Source organism: Ovis canadensis, chromosome 2 (genome assembly GCF_042477335.2).
Source record: "Ovis canadensis isolate MfBH-ARS-UI-01 breed Bighorn chromosome 2, ARS-UI_OviCan_v2, whole genome shotgun sequence".
In the NCBI taxonomy this organism is placed as follows: Eukaryota; Metazoa; Chordata; class Mammalia; order Artiodactyla; family Bovidae; genus Ovis; species Ovis canadensis.
In genome coordinates, this window is record NC_091246.1 from 138,264,741 (window position 1) to 138,283,018 (window position 18,278).

General features: G+C 41.3%; 1 long non-coding RNA gene across 1 annotated transcript in view; it reads left to right on the forward strand.

The window, feature by feature from the left end:
- The first annotated feature begins 17 nt into the window (after positions 1–17).
- LOC138931485 (uncharacterized) overlaps positions 18–18,278 on the forward strand; it is a 33,502-nt gene continuing 15,241 nt past the window's right edge. Inside the window, exons 1-2 of the long non-coding RNA XR_011446577.1 lie at positions 18–1,785; positions 7,121–7,311. This is a non-coding gene — a long non-coding RNA (uncharacterized lncRNA). The remainder of the gene's footprint in view (positions 1,786–7,120; positions 7,312–18,278) is intronic.

The window sequence follows — 18,278 nt, forward strand, 5'->3', positions numbered from 1 at the left end:
TACGAGGACGTCACCTGGGGTTTGGCCAATGGCATGCGCCCACGTCGGGAGAACGCCTCGTGACCGCGCGTCACTGGAGAAAAAGGCCTGTTTCCCTTTCTTCCCGCGCCCCTTTCCCCTCCCCCACGTGGGCCTTTTAGGTCTATTACCGAATTCATTTCATTCCCCTGCTTAAATAAAACCACGTTTTTCCTTCTTGTAATTTAGAGCTGTAAGCTCTCTCCACCCCTCGGCGTCTCCTCGCACGTTTCCAATTGCCAAGGCCTGGTGTCAATGACTGCCACGCCCACTGCGAGGGCCCGCACAGAAAATCCATATCACACGAACACACGTGAATCATGGGCATCTTGGAAAAGCTAACGCGGTTGACGCCGTGGAATTTCACCCTTAAAGAGCAGAAGCTAGACTGGTGGAGGGTGACTTCGCTGACGGTCTGGTAGTTAGGACTTAGTGCTTACACCGCAGGGAGCGGGGGAGGCGGGGATCCATCCCTGGTTGGAGAACTAAGATTCCACCCACATGCCTAGCGGTGAGACCGAAAGATTAAATAAACTGAAAATGGGAGGAAAGCTTTTAAAAAAACTTTTAAAAAAGAGTGTTAAAATGTGTTAAAAGAGTGTTAAAAGTGTGCCGTCTGTAGCCCGCCAGGCTCCTCTGTCCATGGAATTCTGGCAAGAATACTGGACTGGGTTGCCATTTCCTTTCCAGTTCGTCGAAGTCAGTTAATTAGGTACGCACTCATCTCAAGAAACTTGTTGGCATTATTTTCTTAAACTACTAGTTGCTGTGCAAAGAGCTGAGGGGCCAGATTTAAATAATGATTTACAAGATTGCTAAAAGTAGGATTATAAGATACACTCGGAGAATGATTTTTACCTAATTGTTTTCACTTGTGGAGTATACAAACAAAAATCAGAGAGTCGGTCTAATTCTTTCCTGGCCAACCAAATGACTAACTCATTTGCCCTCACTGAGCTCTAGTTTTAGTTTTGTGGTTGTGTGTTTTTTGTTTTTTGTTTTTTTTTTTAAATGGGGATAAGATTTAGTGATCACCAACACCCATGACAGCTGTAAATTAATAATCTGTGGACTCCTATTTAAGCAAAGGTGCTGATAAAATGACCAGGATTGACAGGTCTCCCTACCATACTAAGGATAAGCCATATATTTTAATGCAGCAATCCATATGAACATCTCCTTTAGAATTGACCATGCCCTTCCTTAGAAAGATTAGAAATCTAATCAGTTATATTCTAAGTTGTTTGAAACGCAGTTTATTAAGCAATGGGGAATGACCAGCTTGGGAGTTTGGGGGGAAATGGGGCACAAGTAATAACAATCTATTGGTGTTTATGTAGCATTGCCCAAGTGGAACAGTGTTTGATTTGGGAGACATGAACTAAATGTACTCTGTTCTGGGGCAGAAACCAGTCACTAGGCCTTAATGTAACTTGGATGAAACAACCTTCCAAACCTCCTCTGGTTGCTCTGATTCTATTATCACAAGCAAATTATTACATATTCTGTTTATCAGGTACTCCTGATAGCCAACAGTAGTCCTTGAGATATTGGAAAAGTTTTCTGTCCTCTTCTGATGTTTGTGTCAGAAGTTTTCTTCTTTTATATTTTTTATAAAACTTTATTACACAAAACTCTGAGCGATCAAGCTTCGTCACTGGCCCGGGATTGAATTCTTCTGTTTTGGAGGCCAAGAATCCCAGCCCCTTTTGTAGTTCAGCAGCAACCTTTCATATTGGGGGCCCCTCCAGGATTCTTCAGGACAAGGTAAGGATGCATGGAGCTCTAGTTCTTTGTTCTCCTAGCATACATGTTTTCTGCAGTACTCTGCTAACTCTATAGTGCGCTTGTGTGAAATGAATGACTCGCCCTGTGCAAAGCAAGTAAGGAGCCCTGCTCTGTGGTTCTGTGGTGACGTCATACAGCTTATGGCAGAAACCCTCTCGGGGGTTTATACCAACCAATGGACTTCCCTGGTGGCTGAGATGGTAAAGCATCTGCCTACAGTGCGGGAGACCAGGATTCAGGAAGAGCTCCTGGAGAAGGAAATGGCAACCCATTCCAGTATTCTTGCCTGGAAAATCCCAGGGACGGAGGAACCTGGTAGGCTACAGTCCATGGGATCACAAAGAGTCAGATACTACTGAGCGACTTCACTTCATTTTCAGTTTATACCCTTAGTGTCTTGTTAATATATAAAAACTTTGTGAGTTTGAATACAAATAGTAAGATTATTTCATAAGACTATATATGAAATAGTCAAGAATAACTTGGTCAGTTCTGAGTATGCAGAAAAACTTGAAGTTAAAGACCTTAGGGAGATGGCATTCACACCTCAATACCTATGAGACACTACAAGGGTTATCAAGAAGACCCCTTGGCTTCACTTTGGCATGTTTGCATGGTGTTTTCTAACCAAGTTATTTCTGATCAATAACTTGTGTTATTCTTTCTTTAAATTGTATAAAATTTTCATATTAATTTGAAAAATGTTGGGTGATATGATCTTAAGTATTTCCATCCAAGAAAATGCTATGTCAGTCTGCTTATTCAGGTCTTTTGGCCTAGAGTAAATTGTGGATTTCTTCCAGTTTAGTTGTTCATCCAGATTCCGTGTGTTTTTTTAGACATTAGCTATTTGTTACGCTTTTGTCTAAGCTTCCCCTCCAACTCCAGGGCCACATGGTGTCTTGTACAAATATCCTTGTTGGAGTTCTTGACCCTGTTGGACAGACTCAAAACTTGGCTGCTTTCTGTCCTTGTAGCCCTGGTTGTCTTTGAAATGTCTTTGGGAGAGAGAGGGTGTATTTAGTGTCCTAGGGTTCAATGGGTTGGAAGACTGACTTTATAAATGATCTTTATCAAACTGCTCAATGCCTTTCATATCACAACGCATAGAGAAAAATGCTAATTTTTTGTGTACAGCACATTCGGTTACATGAATGAAGAGATTTAGAGGCATCTGAATGATGGTTAAAAAAAATTTATAACATTTTCTTTAAATTGAATAATGATAAAATAACAGTGTATTAGATAATATATTAAGCACTGAATTTGGATAAAACTTTCAAATAAAAATTTTCCACATTTTTAAATAGCTGACTTGAATTTGTTTCTGTAAATATAGTTTATATTAAGTTTTATGGTTAATATGGATTTATTAATTTACTGATCTAGACTTTTAGTGATAAACTCATATTCTGAATAGTAATTATAAGTGAGGGACTCTGATCACATAAAATATTTAAAATCACGTTACACAATTGTACAAAGTGTACAATCATAATATGTAAAGAAAAACAACTCTTACAACTCTTTTTCCACTGACAAATATAATATTGCAATTTCATATGATAATATAAATGAATTTCAGCCCCAGTAGTACATATTTATATCTGAAACTCCAGTTTTCAGAACGTGTATGCATTGTCAAGAGCTAGCCTGGGCACTATTTAAAGAGTGCACTGCTGCAAGGAGATATACGTTCAGATGGATACTAAAGGCATTGCCTGGAGCTGAGCCTGTTAGAAACCATACTCTGCCAAGGCTCCTCTCTTATACCCTAACTGATTATCCCTGAGGCTGTGTGCTGTGCCCCATGAGGCTCCTGCATTGGCTCCAAGATCCCTGATTCATGCGGGGTGCTTGGCAGATAGATGCCAGTGTGGCAGGCATCTTCTTGGCCACATGCAAACAGAACTGTAAGTGTTTGTTGTTTCTTTGGCATATACCTCAGACTGCTCTGCACAGGTGCCTGAGGAGACCCAAACAAGGCTCCCCATGGCCAGCGGTACTAGCCCAAAGGGCTCCAGCAGCCCGTGACCCCTCAACTGCCCCATTGTAGGAGGGGTCAGTTCCTCACCTACGTCCAGGACACCAGCACACTGAAGTCCACCAGTTGGGAAACTTTGTCTGTATTGTGTGCCTCATTTTATGAATGAGGAAGCTATTTTACAGATCAAGGAGCTGATTTTTTTTTCCCCCAAAACTAAGAGCAAATATGGCAGAGTCAGAACTGACAGAGAAATTGAATGCAAATATCTTGGATAAAAGGAAGGTAATGCTTAGAAAGGAAGAATATAAGCTTTCTTATCTGCCACTATATTCAGAATATGCTAATAATTTTTATTTTTAAAAATAAGCTTTATTTTTCTGAAATCTTGGTTTTTAAATGAGCATATGAAGTAAAACACAAAACAAAAATCTCTCTGCCCAAATCCTATTACACAGATTTGACCACATTCAACATAACTTAGTATATATATTCTTTTACATCTTCTTCTAGGCCTGATTAAAGTTTTGAGCCGTGTGCATGCTCAGTTGTGTCCAGCTGCTTGTGACCCCATGGACTGTAGCCCGTCAGGCTCCTCTGTCCAAGGAATTTTCCAGGCAAGAATATTGGACTTCTCCAGGGGATCTTCCTGACCCAAGCATCTCCTGCACTGACAAATGGATTCTTTACCACCGAGTCACCAGGGAAGCCCTATGGCCATATATACATATTTACATATACTTAAAGCTTTGATTAAGGGCCTTTCCTGGTGGTTCAGATAGTAAAGAATCTGCATGCAATGCAGGAGACCTAGGTTGGGAAAATCCCCTGGAGAAGGGACTGGCAGCCCACTCCAGTATTCTTGCCTGGAGAATTCCATGGACAGAGGAGCCTTGTGTGCTACAGTCCAAGGGGTCGCAAAGAACTGGACACACCTGAGCAACTAACACTTAAACTTTCAAAGATTTGATTAGGCTTCCCAGGTGGCTCAGTGGTAAAGAATCTGCCTGCCAATGCAGGAAATGCAGGTTCTATCCCTGGGTCAGGAAGATCCCCTGAAGAAGGAAATGGACCACCCACTCCAGTATTCTTACCTAGGAAATGCCCTGGACAGAGGAGCCTGGCAGGCTATGGATGCAAATGAGTTGGTCAGGACTTAGAGACTAAACAACAACATATATTGCCATATGGGCTTCCCAGGAGGCGCTAGAGGTAAAGAACCAACCTGCCAGTGCAGGAGACCTAAGAGATGTGGGTTTGAGACCTGGGTTGGGAAGATCCCCTGGAGGAGGGCATGGCAACCCACTCCAGTATTCTTCCCTGGAGAATTCAATAGACAGAGGAGCCTTGCGGGCTGTGGCCCACAGGGTAGCGGAGAGTCAGACACAACTAATGTGACTTAGCAAGCACACATATAGCCGTATCTGTTTCATTTATAAAGAACATATAAAACTGTCCAGGTTGATCTAAAATTTCCTTTTTACCCCCTGCTTACTAAACCAGTCATTTATTGAACTCCTCTGTGCTAGGTGCTGGAAATTCATCAGTCCCTCACATTACTGAACACTTGCACTGTTGTAAGCATCTTATGTTCCTGAATGCATTTAATTCCTCTAACAACCTTAGGAGTGTGCCCTATTATTATTGTCATTTTTTTAGGTGAGTATACTAGGACTTAAGCAGTTGAATAAACTAACCAGGGCCATATAGCCTCTACAACTAGGGAGCTGAGGTAGAATGTCATGTAATAGCTATATTTACATTTTATTATTCTTGGAAGTAACAACATTTTGTTAAAAGGTTTTCTGTCATCCATTTGTCACCTGCTCTACCTTTTTCATCATGTCTCCAGAGACTGGATGGCTCATGGTAAGGAATTCGTTTATTTGTTGTTGAATAAATAACTGACTGAACAATGAATGAAATATTTTGGGTTCCCTGCAGTGCTCTGCAGAACCTACAGCATAATTTGTGGGCATAGTGCAAAATGAAAATGTACAGCCTCTTGCTCAAAAATTATTAGCAATTTTAAGATAGTGACATCTGCGCATTAAACCAAGTCAGGACCCCCCTAAACACAGGGCCTTGTATGACTCTGATGCTGGCCCTGATGCCTAGTGTAGTACTCTGTCTGAAGTAGGCTGTCAGTCTTTTTTGGATGAGTTATTCATATTTCATTTTGTGATCTACCTCCACTTCCCCATCAGCCACTCCTTTTTTAATGTGTTCATAATCTAATTTCTGCCCCAGGCTATGGAATTTCTTTCTCCAAAGTCACAAATGACTGTCTAGCTATGAAATTAATTTCCCTAGTACCAATGTTTGGTTCAGTTGCTCAGTTGTGTCTGACTCTTTGCGACCCCATGGACTGCAGCACACCAGGCTTCTCTGTCCATCTCCAACTCCCAGAGCTTGTTCAAACTCCTGTCCATAGAGTCAGTGATGCCATCCAACCATCTCATCCTCTGTTATCCCATTCTCCTCCTGCCTTCAATCTTTCCCAGCATCAGGGTCTTAGAAAAGATTTTTCTTTCATTAGAAAATGAGTCAGTTCTTCACATAAGGTGGTCAAAGTATTGGGGGTGCCCTCCAAAATCACTGCAGATGGTGACTGCAGCCGTGAAATTAAAAGACGCTTTCTCCTTGGAAGGAAAGTTATGACCAACCTAGACAGCATATGAAAAAGCAGAGACATTACTTTGTCAACAAAGGTCCATCTAGTCAAGGCTATGTTTTTCCAGTAGTCATGTATAGATGTGAGAATTGGACTATAAAGAAAGCTGAGCACAGAATTGATGCTTTTGAACTGTGGTGTTGGAGAAGACTCTTGAGAGTCCCTTCGGCTGCAAGGAAATCCAACCAGCCATCCTAAAGGAGATTAGTCCTGGGTGTTCATTGGAAGGACTGATGTTGAAGCTGAAACTCCAATACTTTGGCCACCTGATGCGAAGAGGTGACTCGTTTGAAGAGACTCTGATACTGGGAAAGATTGAGGGCAGGAGGAGAAGGGGACAACAGAGGATGAGATGGCTGGATGGCAACACCGACTCAATGGACATGAGTTTGGGTAAACTGTGGGAGTTGGTGATGGACAGGGAGGCCTGGAGTGCTGCAGTTCATGAGGTTGCAAAGAGTCAGACCCAGCTGAGCAACTGAACTGAACTGAACTGATGAGAAATGGTTAAATTCCTGATATGTTTTGATGGTAGAGCCAACAGGATTCCCTGTCAGATTGAACATGCACGTAAGAGAAAGTAGTCAAGGGTGAATTAATGAGTTAATACACTGAAAGATAGAAATAATGAGTCTAAAATCTGAATCTTTAAACAGTTGGAGACTTTTTCAATGTGGCTGCCAAAATGAAGGGAGGAATTCCAAAAGTCCATAGTTTCTTTTCGCCTCACGTCACCATGAGGAAAGTGCCAGCTCATGAATGAAGCCAGCTGTGGAGGGAAGCAGAGCCAATAGGCCACACGCACAAGACCAAGTCCTGATGACATTGTTTACACGCCTTGATCCAGGTAGGCTCAAGCCAGGATCTGGCCCAGAACATTTCGGTTAGGACAGCCCATGTTCTTTTTGTTCTTAAACAGTTGGCTTGGGTTTCTGTTACTTGGGGCAAAAGAGCCCTGTCAAGTACATCTCGGGCATCTGCCCTCTGCCTCTGCGGAGATTGAACCCTGTGCTATTGCAGCTGTTGACCTTCAACATCCTCTGAGGAAGTTTAGGGTGGAGAATGGGGCACTCAATGCTCCAGAGAAACTGATGGGACAGGTTTTTAGACGGTTAGATATTTTTAGGAACTGGTTCCATGATCCCGATCTTTGCATCACTCCATATCTAGAAAAGCACTAAATCTCTTCACGATGCCCTCAGCTCCTTGTGACTAGCAGAAAACCTCTTGTGAAGTAAGCGCTTGATTGCACTGAACTCCCCCTTCACCAAAATCTTATATATTGACCTTCCCCCACTACCTCTATGGAGCATTCTCTCAAAGCTCTCTGAGGTGCTGTCTCCTGGGCTGCAGTCCTCATTTTGCACCAGATAAAACTTAACTCGCAACTCTCACATTGTTCATCTTTTTAGTTGACAGCCCCAACTAATACACCCCAGGAATAGAGCAAGGATACATACATATCTTTCCGGTGAAAAGTGAAGCATCAAGACAATGAGGCTTTACTCCTCAGAGGATAAAGAGCCTCACCCTCTGCCCCAGGTGCTAAAGTGCCTTCAGAAAGAAAGGGTGAGAGACCACCAGGGCCTACAGAAGCCTTTCTAAGTCTACCTTTTCATTTGAAGAGTTCTTTATTTTAGCCAAGACAGACAGAGAACCTGAAACCTGGTGGGTAGAAGGACACAGGGTTATGTAGTTTTTGGAGCTGAAGGGAGAAAAGAGCAGCGGGACAATTCCCTTCCCAAGTCCGGTTATCTTAGAGATTCCCCAAGGAGTGTCTCAAATAAATCTGCCTCATATCTTCCTTACCGTGGCACCTTGCCTTGCCTCTTCTGCCAGCCACCTCCATGAGAACATCATCCACAGAGCACTGCAGTCCTCTGAGGGGCCACCCCCAGCCCTGAGGGTGCACTCTGGGCTGTGGTTTGGTGGTGACAGGCTAGGAGAATGGCCCTCGCCCCAACTCCGTTATACCTGCACCAAGTTTCACAAAGACTTTCATGATCACAGCTAAAAACCTCAATACATAAAGTAAAGTACAAGCAATTTAGCAGGAAAAATAATATAAAGACAGACTCTATAAACAAAATCTTTAACTTTAAAATATTTTCTTAGTTGTTTCCTCCCATTTAGTCTTCTAGATAAACATTAGAATCACTTTGTCTGCTTCCCACCCAAAACAAATTCCCAAAAATGTGCTAGAAAATTGTAGGTTTCAAGAAAATTAACCTGTTTGCAATAAGAAGCCTTTTCATCCAGAACATGGAACATGGATTATGTCCCAGTCAGGGACTTGAGTGTGTTTACAGGCGGAGGGAGCAGAACAGAGCATTTGAAAATGTAAGAGAAAAGAAAATTGATGGATGGAATGAGATCTTAGGGGAAGGAGCAGATGGGCTCTGGGACACAGAGGGAGGGCTTAGCCTAGTCTAGGGAGTCAGTTGTCCCACTCAAGAATGGATACAGTACCAAGTAAGACTGTAGGCAGAACTTCAGGACGTTGAAGTGTGGCCTCAGTTCTCTCCCTCATGAGTAAGAAGCAAGGTTATCTGCTGAGATAGTTAGGGTGGTGGAGTTGTTAGAGGAAGCCCACTGACAGAGGCTGCCCACCCTGGCCAGGCACCATAGCTACCATTCTCACAAGTTGTTTTAAGACAGGAGGTTCTGGTAAGGAACACAGAACTAATAAGCCAGCACCAACTGAAGAGTTCAGGAAAGGTCAAAAGTTGACACCGCATGTCCAACCATCTCCCAGAATTCTTCTCACTGGCATCCATCTTGGCTGAGCAATGTGTGCGCCACCAGGAAGGACTCTGAATCAGGGTGATTGGCCAAAGACAACCCAGAAACTAATCCTATCACCATAAAACCTGAGACTGCGAGCCATGAGGCAGAGCAGTTCTCCTGGGTTCCCTTACTCTACTGCTCTCTGTCCGGATGCCCATTCCCAGTTTGTCAGCACATGTGTCTCCTTGGCCAAGTCATTCCTGAGTGTTAGATTAAGAGCCCACTTTCGGGCCCTGGAAGGGGTCCCCCTCCCTGCAACAGAGGGTAGTGAAATCTGTACAGATGTTGTGAAAGAACTCCTTAGGACCTTCAGAAACCCAGTTTGAGCTGGGGTGGCTTCAATCTCCTTAGCTGGATAATTTTTTCCAGTAGGTCTCAGTAGACTGTGACTAGGAACAAAGCAATCAGCCAGTCAGTTTGGTTCAAGACTGAGGAGTGGAATAGGAGGCCCCTGGGGAACAAGGGAGTTGAGAATATTGATTGAAGAGTGGTTGAGGTCAGAGGTAATGACGACAAGACAAAAGAGGTGAAGACTGTGACAGATTGGGAGAAAATTAAGCAATCAAATTAAAAAGAAGTGTGGAACTAACTGGTCAAGACAGCTAGAAGGATCAAAGGTTGCGATCAGGTGGGATATATATCAGAGGTGGAGGAGTCCTCTGTGATGACAAAGTCCATGGAAGTGGGCAGCTGAATTGGAGAGGAGATGGTGCCTTCTTGAGTGAGGGGGTTGGGGAAATGTTAGGTTAGGTTAGTTGGATAAGGACATTGAATTTATCCCCGGTGACAGTCGGGCTTAGGGTAGATAAGAAGACTGTGCCACATCTTCAATTAACCTAAGAAACTGAGAAAACATCTTCTAGGCAAATGGAGGAACTAGGCAGATGGAGTGAGAGGAAGGAGATGGGAACCCCAGAAAGGAAATGGACTTAATTTTGGTGGACAGATTCCACAGCACAGCATTACTTTCATGCGACTGGGGGTGCCCCAGGTGGCATTTGGGATCTGGCATTTTTCACTGTGATATCTTGGTAGCTATCACTGGCCAGCCTTCAGTTTTATCTTTATTTTTCCACCTTGCCAATACCATCTCTACCCCTACCACCCTAATTCTGATTTATTTTAATTGTAACATCATGCAGCAATGTGGCTTCTATGTGGCTGAGAAAGGTCAGTGCACACACAGAATGAAAATAACACAAAGTATAAGACTAAGAAAAGGAATTTGGTGGGAGTTGTCGTCAGTATAGTAGGTCTTAGTTATTGTAAGAAAGTCATCTGACTGAAAGAAATGAAATTAACTCCCAAACTGACTGACAGTGTTACCGAGTCCAGGCTTCTTGCTCTGCTCACTGCATGACAGGCCAATGAATCCAAGAGAGGAGGTGTTGAGGTAAGGAAAATGACCTTATTCAGAAAGCAATGAGGAACTGAAGTCAAAAGAAGAACAGAGCAGGAGAGGCAGTGGGAAAGTAAAGTGAAAAGTTCTTCTGTCTTGTAAAACATCTGCAAGGGAATGGCCAGCCTTTGGAAAGGGGTGTGTTACTCTCTTCTGTTCACAGGTGGGCATGAGCTGAACAAAGGCACTTAAGTTTACTGTCAGGCAGGGGCGCAGGGTCACGCAGGGCTGAGCGACTATCACTTTCACTTTCTTTCCTTTTCACTACAACAGACCTTTAATTTTTCTCAGGGCTACTTTCCCTCAATCTTTTTATTATAGAAAAAAAAACACCCTAAAATACAGAGAAGTTGAAAGAATTTTATAGGATTCACCTTTATACCCAGCAACTAGGTTCCACAATTGGTAACCATTTGTCTTTATTATTTATGTATCTGTATGGAAATTGCAACTATCATGACACTTCTCCCTTAATTTACAAACAAGCAAAACATTCACATAGTAATTTCGGCCTCTCACTGCCAATACATTCTGAAAAGCTGTGGAGCTTTTGGTGAATCTTGGGCTCTGGTGTAAGGAAGAGGAGACTGCCTGGGTCAAGATAAGCCTAGGCTGACTGACTTAAAGGATAATCCCACAGGTCTAGCTACAAAGAGACCACTTCCTCTCCTCTTCCCCAAATCTTTTCCACTTGTTGGCTAAAATTCCATTATAGAGTTTGCTTTGATTAATAAAATTCAAATGTAGTTGAGAGAGAGTAAGCTCTTTAAGACTAATGGGAGCATGACAAAAAAGACATAGATGCCAAATTGGGGCGATTTATTTATTTATTTTGCTTTTTTATTGAAGTATGGTTGATGACAATATTGTATAAGTTACAGATGTGCAATATAGTGATTCACAATTTTTAAAGGTTATACTCCATGTAAGTATCAAAAGGATTCCCCATTGGCTCAGCAGGAAAAGAATCTGCCTGCAATTCAGGAGACTTGGGAGAAGCAGGTTCAGTCCTTGGGTCGGGAAGATCTCCTGGAGGAGGGCATGGCAACCCACTTCAGTATTCTTGCTGGGAAAAGCCCATGGACAGAGGAGCCTGGTGGGCTTCAGTCTATAGGGTCACAAAGAGTCAGACATGACTGAGCTTCTGAGCATCCTGCTACCTATCTCTGGCCCTGGCTATAGTCCTGTCACTTATCACTTATGTCTTATCACTTGTCACTTATGTGTGCTAAACATGTAAAAGGTAGAGAAGATTCAATTACCCTGAGTGGCAGTTATGAAATATCCCTCTTTGTAGAAGCAAGGACAAATAATTTCATGTTGCTGTGAATATAGTAATGCTCAAGACACTGTTGATAGGATATTTAAATGACTCTGAATACTTAAAGAATAGAAAAGTCATTCAGGATTAGCAGTTACTTTTCAATAGTCCCCAACCTCTTTACATTCTATTTGCTTAGACCCACACTTAGATTTTAGAATATGTTTACTTTATTTGTTGCTTTTAATTTCCTAATATTTCCCTTTCTTCTGGTTTATCTGGTCCTTCTACCATCATTGCCTTAGTTAATATCTTGGGATATAGTTGTCATTTGCTTACCATTGTAAAATGAAAAGATCTCCGGCCATATCAATAGACAAAATATATCACAGCCATGAGTGATTTCTGGCCTCCAAAAGTGAATGAGGGCCCCCCAAACTGTGATCCAGTGGATGCTGCCACCCTCTGTCCATGATTGCTGAGGAGCTGGGGGACTGCCAGAAGCCAGGTAAACAGGATTGGCCCCAGAGAGCTGTGGTGCATGTGAAAGGCATGAATTCAGCAAGCCTGGAGCCTCGCATCTTCCCAAACACAGAATGCTAAATTCCTTAGCTTGATACCTGTTCTTTGCTGTTCAGACTGCCTGCTCCCCTTGTTGCAAACTTGTCTATAGCCTGACTTCCTCTCCTGCCTCCTTGGAGCAGTTTTCTCAAAGCTCTTGAGATGCTGTCTCCCGGACTCAGAGTCCTAAACATTCACACCAAATAACTCTTACTTTCAGGTTGTGACTGTATTTTATAGTCGACACCATCATGAAACATACTTTAGTTCTCCTAAATAAAGAGCTTTGGGTCTCCTGATTGAGATAAGTCTTTCCAGGAGACAAAAATATGAAGGAGATTAGATTCTGCTAATCCTACAACTATGTAAAATTATATACATCTTAGAGGAAAATATTTCATAAATTAACCAACGGGGCGGGTTTGACAGGCTTAAATGTAGTTCAGATGTTCCCTCTCCTTCCTTTGCTGACTGGAGTAGCTGGAATGGTGCCTTTCTCAGCGCAGGTTCTCTTTCATCTCAGGGCTCTGCTCGAATACAGTCCCTCTCTGTAAAAGGAATCTTGGTGTGAGTGGCTAAGTCACTTCTCCTGCCCCCATGTTATTAAATGTAAATGGAAGAAGCCATGTACTAAGAAAAGTGCTTTTATTTGCAATTATTCAGCTAAGCAAACAAAACATGCTGGTTTCCACTGCAGCATGTCTGAGACACATTCTTTAACCTCCAAAAGCATACATAAAAATTAGAAAACAAAAGAAGTAGTGTAGGAAGAGACAAATGAGGCTTTAGGAGTGGGCATGACAGAAAATTCTTAAAGAGATGGAAATATCAGACCACCTGACCTGCCTCCTGAGAAATCTGTATGCAGGTCAAGAGGCAACAGTTAGAACTGGACATGGAACCATAGACTGGTTCCAAATAGGAAAAGGAGTACATCAAGGCTGTATATTGTCACCCTGCTTATTTAACTTTATGCAGAGTACATCATGTGAAATGCCAGGCTGGATGAAGCACAAGCTGGAATCAAGATTGCTGGGAGAAATATCAGTAACCTCAGATATGCAGATGATACCACCCTTATGGCAGAAAGTGAAGAAGAACTAAAGAGCCTCTTGATGAAAGAGAGGAGAGTGAAAAAGTTGGCTTAAAGCTCAACTTTCAGAAAACTAAGATCATGGCATCTGGTCCCATCACTTCATGGCAAATAGATGGGGAGACAATGCAAACAGTGGCAGACTTTATTTTTTGGGGGCTCCAAAATTACTGCAGATGGTGAGTGCAGCCATGAAATTAAAAGATGCTTTGCTCCTTGGAAGAAAAGCTACAACCAACCTAGACAGCATAATACAAAGCAGAGACATTACTTTGCCAACAAAGGTCCGTCTAATCAAGGCTATGGTTTTTCCAGTACTTATGTATGGATGTGAGAGTTGGACTATAAAGAAAGCTGAGCACTGAAGAATTGATACTTTTGGACTGTGGTGTTGGAGAAGACTTTTGAGAGTCCCTTGGACAGCAAGGAAATCCAATCAGTCAATCCTAAAGGAAATCAGTCCTAAATATTCATTGGAAGGACTGATGCTGAAGTTGAAACGCCAATATTTTGGCCACCTGATGGGAAAAACTGACTCATTTGAAAAGACCCTGTTGCTAGGAAAGATTGAAGGCGGGAGGAGAAGGGGACAACAGAGGACCAGATGGTTGGATGACATCACGAATGTGATGGACATGAGTTTGTGTAGGCTCTGTGCATTGGTGATGGACAGGGAGGCCTGACATGCTGCAGTTCATGGGGTCACAAAGAGTCGGACATGACTGAGCGACTGAACTGAACTGAACTGATGACGTTCTGCTCCCTTAATGACACTTTTATGGCATTTTATTTATTTATTAGTTTATTGTGGTAAAGTATATATAACACAAAATAGGCCATTTTAACTGTTTTCAAAATACAAGTCAGTGACATTACTTATGTTTACAATGTTGTGTACATCACTGCTCTATTTCCAAAAAGTTTCTATTACTGCAGGCAGAACTCTGTACCTACCAAACAATGACTCCCCCTTCCTTCTCCTCTCAGCCCTAGTAACCTCTAATCTATTTTTTGTCTCTATGAATTTATCTGTCATTTTAAAAAGATGAACTTTGGTGACTATGTAGATTAGGAAATGGCTTAAGGAAGCACAAGAAGAATTAGCTGTTTTTCTTCAGGTAATTTAATGGGATATTTTGAAAACCATTATTGTTACTTTCTCTTTTGCTTTCCTCAGGACATATTCTTTGCTCTACTTGGCAGAGGTGTTGATCTAGCTGGCAGAACTGAGAGGGTTTGAGATGGAAAGGACACATAAAGAAAAAGCAACATGATATTCACTTCTTAAAGCCTCTGAAAGCAAAAATAGTATTATGCTTGTCTGTAGATTTGCAAGCTGAAATTTTTATCCTAAGAGAGGATTTTTCCATATTTCTTTAATAGTCACCAAACCAGGAGGGACCAGCTCAAAATTCTGGAGTATAGAGAGGATACTTTTCTGTTTGTGTTAACAAATCCACAAGTCTTGCTGCTCAGTACCAGAAAGAGGGGGAATAGTTAGGTTAAAGATTGCCACAAGTTAACAAAAATACTTCAGATAAGAGTAGACAAGGGAGAATTCTGTTCCTTTATCATATTCCCAATGTCTTTTTAGTTTACAGGATTGTCAGTTCAAGTCTGGCATGGCATTCCCTGAGACCTGAGACTTAGTCTGCTCTGTCTAGCTATTTCTATGCTTCATGTTAGAAAATAAATCTACATTGCAGCCAGCAGGCAGGAAGAAAGGGGGGAAAGAAGGATACATCACTTTCTTTTCAGGATACTCCCATAAGTTTCACACACAATGTGTGTTCATATTCCATGGGCAAAACTTAGTCACATGGCCATAACTAACTTCAAGAGGGCCAGAAGATGGGAGCTCTGTCATTATGGAAAGAGGGACATTCAGGTATTGGGATAATTAGCACTTTCTACCACAGAAAGAGAGGTGTTTGAAGAATGAGACTTTAAGTTGGAGGGGAGTACTGAGTCGAAGGTCATAGCTGAGGGCTCTGGACAGCCCAAGGGCAATCCCATGGTGGGTTACTGAATGTCAGGAGAAGGAAGGTTAGTTCTGAGTGTGTCAAGAGGCTGTAAATGGGTCTTGCTAGCTGAAAATGTAACAGAGAGGTATGCTTGATCTTATAATCTTGGCTAAGACTGGTCCTATCCTGTCTTTACCACTACGTGTAAAATGGCTTCTTCCTTCAGAAAATGAGTCCCAGGAGGGAGCATGATGGATATCTGTTCATCATGCTGCCTGAAGAGCCTGGAGACAGGGATAAGGGGAGTCGGAAGGCCTTCGCCAGAACCTCCGATTCAGGACGTGAACCTGTGGCCTGCTGAGCGGTCTGTCTCTGGGAAGCAGCAGCAGGTGAAGGTGTGTCCTTTGAGGTGTGTTACTTCCAATGACTTCAGTTTCAGAGGAGACTCTGCTCAGGCCTTCAATTTATGACACATATGAGTCAGACTATCCAGATTTGAACCCTAACATGACCCCTTACTATCAGGTTACTTCAACGCTCTTAACATGAAAAGAGAAAATAATATGTACCTGCCTCATACTCTATGATGACAGGATGTAAACAAGACCAGAAATAAATTTTGTGTTATAAAGTTCAGTATGGTTGGTCCTACCAAATGGAGTTGTTTGCCTGTATCTTACAAAAAAAAAAAAAACCGAAAAAACTTTTGAGATTCTGTCTACTTTCCCTACAGCTTTAAGTAACATGTCTCCTATTATGTCAGATTTCTTACTAATAGTCTTGTTTTGTGTTTTTTTTCAAGGTTTCAAAATAAGGATTAAATTAATTAAAACATGATATAGAAAAAACTAAAAAAGTTAGTATATATTATGACTCATAGGACAAAATGGAAAATGGCTGAAAAAATGAAACTCTAAGGAGTCTGATTGGGCATAGAAAATAGGTGTTTATTGATTCTTCATAGATGTTGATGTAGCATGATGTAGATGGTGATAACTTATATAATCCTTTCAAGTCAATTGAATAAATACACTTTCAGTTCTGCTATCAGTTCATACAAAGGAAACAATCTTAAAGCCATAGAAAATGACAGACAAATGGGATGAAAGCTGAGTCAATGAATTATTTTTACAGTTGAGCAATATTAAATCCAAGCAATGTTATTCCGCTGTTTATATAACAAATCTATGCTTATGGTCAGTCCATTGCAGCAATTACGACAACCGTAGAACTACAAGTAGATAGCAAAGTGCATTTCAGATTCTTCTTGAGAGTAGATGTAAGAGAACAAAGCAAGACCACTAAGAAGAATCTGACACAGTAAAAGAGAATGTAAAGAACTATTGGGGCCAAGGAGAAGGAGCCTTCAGCTATCTCTGTCTCATCTCTCTCGCTTGCTTTTTGCGAGATGCAGGCAGTCTCCATTGGGTAGGGCTCGCCGTCTTGAACCAACAGTAATACTACATCTTCGATCTTGTTTACATCCTGTAACTTATTCATAGTGTGCTAAGTATATGCTGTGTGTTTACCTCATGCTTATAAAACCAACTGTGAATTCTGTTCAGTCTAAATATTACCATGATCTTTTAAAGTTGTATTTAGAGTATTTTAAACACTATCTATTAGATATACTAATAAAGCCAAATCTGTTCAATGTTTATTTCAGATTTCTTCAATTTTTATTACTTTATTTCCATAACTCATTAAAAACTTCTTTAAATTTTAATCACATTATGTTAGAATATTTATAATTATTTTTTTCATATGATTCATATAATATTATCTGATTTAAGGGACATCCTACCAAAACATAATTAGTTATGAGACAATATAAAAAGCAGAAAGTATTGTTTTAAAATAATAGAGCAATAAAAATATTTGGGAGTAAGGGAGGAGGGAAGATTCAAATATACCTAATTAAAAAAATCATTTAGCATTAAATGTGCTAACAAAATGTGCTAACATGTTCAGAACACTTGATTCCATGTATCTGAGGAAGAATTATCACAAATTTTGATCCTCCAATTTGAAATAATTTTGAAGTTTTCTCCTTTTGACTAAAAAATGACCTTGGTTTCTCAATCTTGAAATTACGCATTCCTTAGTCTAGACCTTATAATAAGTAACAGAGACAAACTGGACACATACTGGTATAAGTATTAAAGTTAGAATTGTATCAGGTAACTAATCTAACTCAAGTTTCTAAAGTGTGAAAAACTGACTCTCCTACAATGAGTTTTGCTATTTACTGACAGATAAAACAGTGTTACATGGTATAGCTGGTGGGAGCTGGTAATCACATCTCCGGTGGGTGCTCACTGCTCCACTGAATCAGACCCCCAGTCTCCCTGGGTCTCCAGTCTGCTTTCAGGAAGCACTTTGGGTTAATTAACACCAGGCTAGGTACTTATTCATTGTTTCCAGTAAACTTGTACCATAGAGCCTTGTAAACCAAGAGCTTGGGTGGCCCATGAAGTCCTTTCCAGTCCTGCTGGACTGGTCCTGCTGGTCAGTCCTACTGACCTCCTGTCATAGATCAACCCAGCCCTACAGAAAGTCACTGAGGTGTATTCCCAGTGATTTTAGCCTCAGCCTTACCTTTCTTGAGTTTTTTTGGGTGGTCTAATAATTAAATTGACACAAGACTGATTGACAGGAGGAAAAAATATTAATGTGTATGTATGGAGGTTTTATAGAAATAAGATCCCCAAAAGTATAAAAACAGGCAGCTTTTATACTTATTCAATAA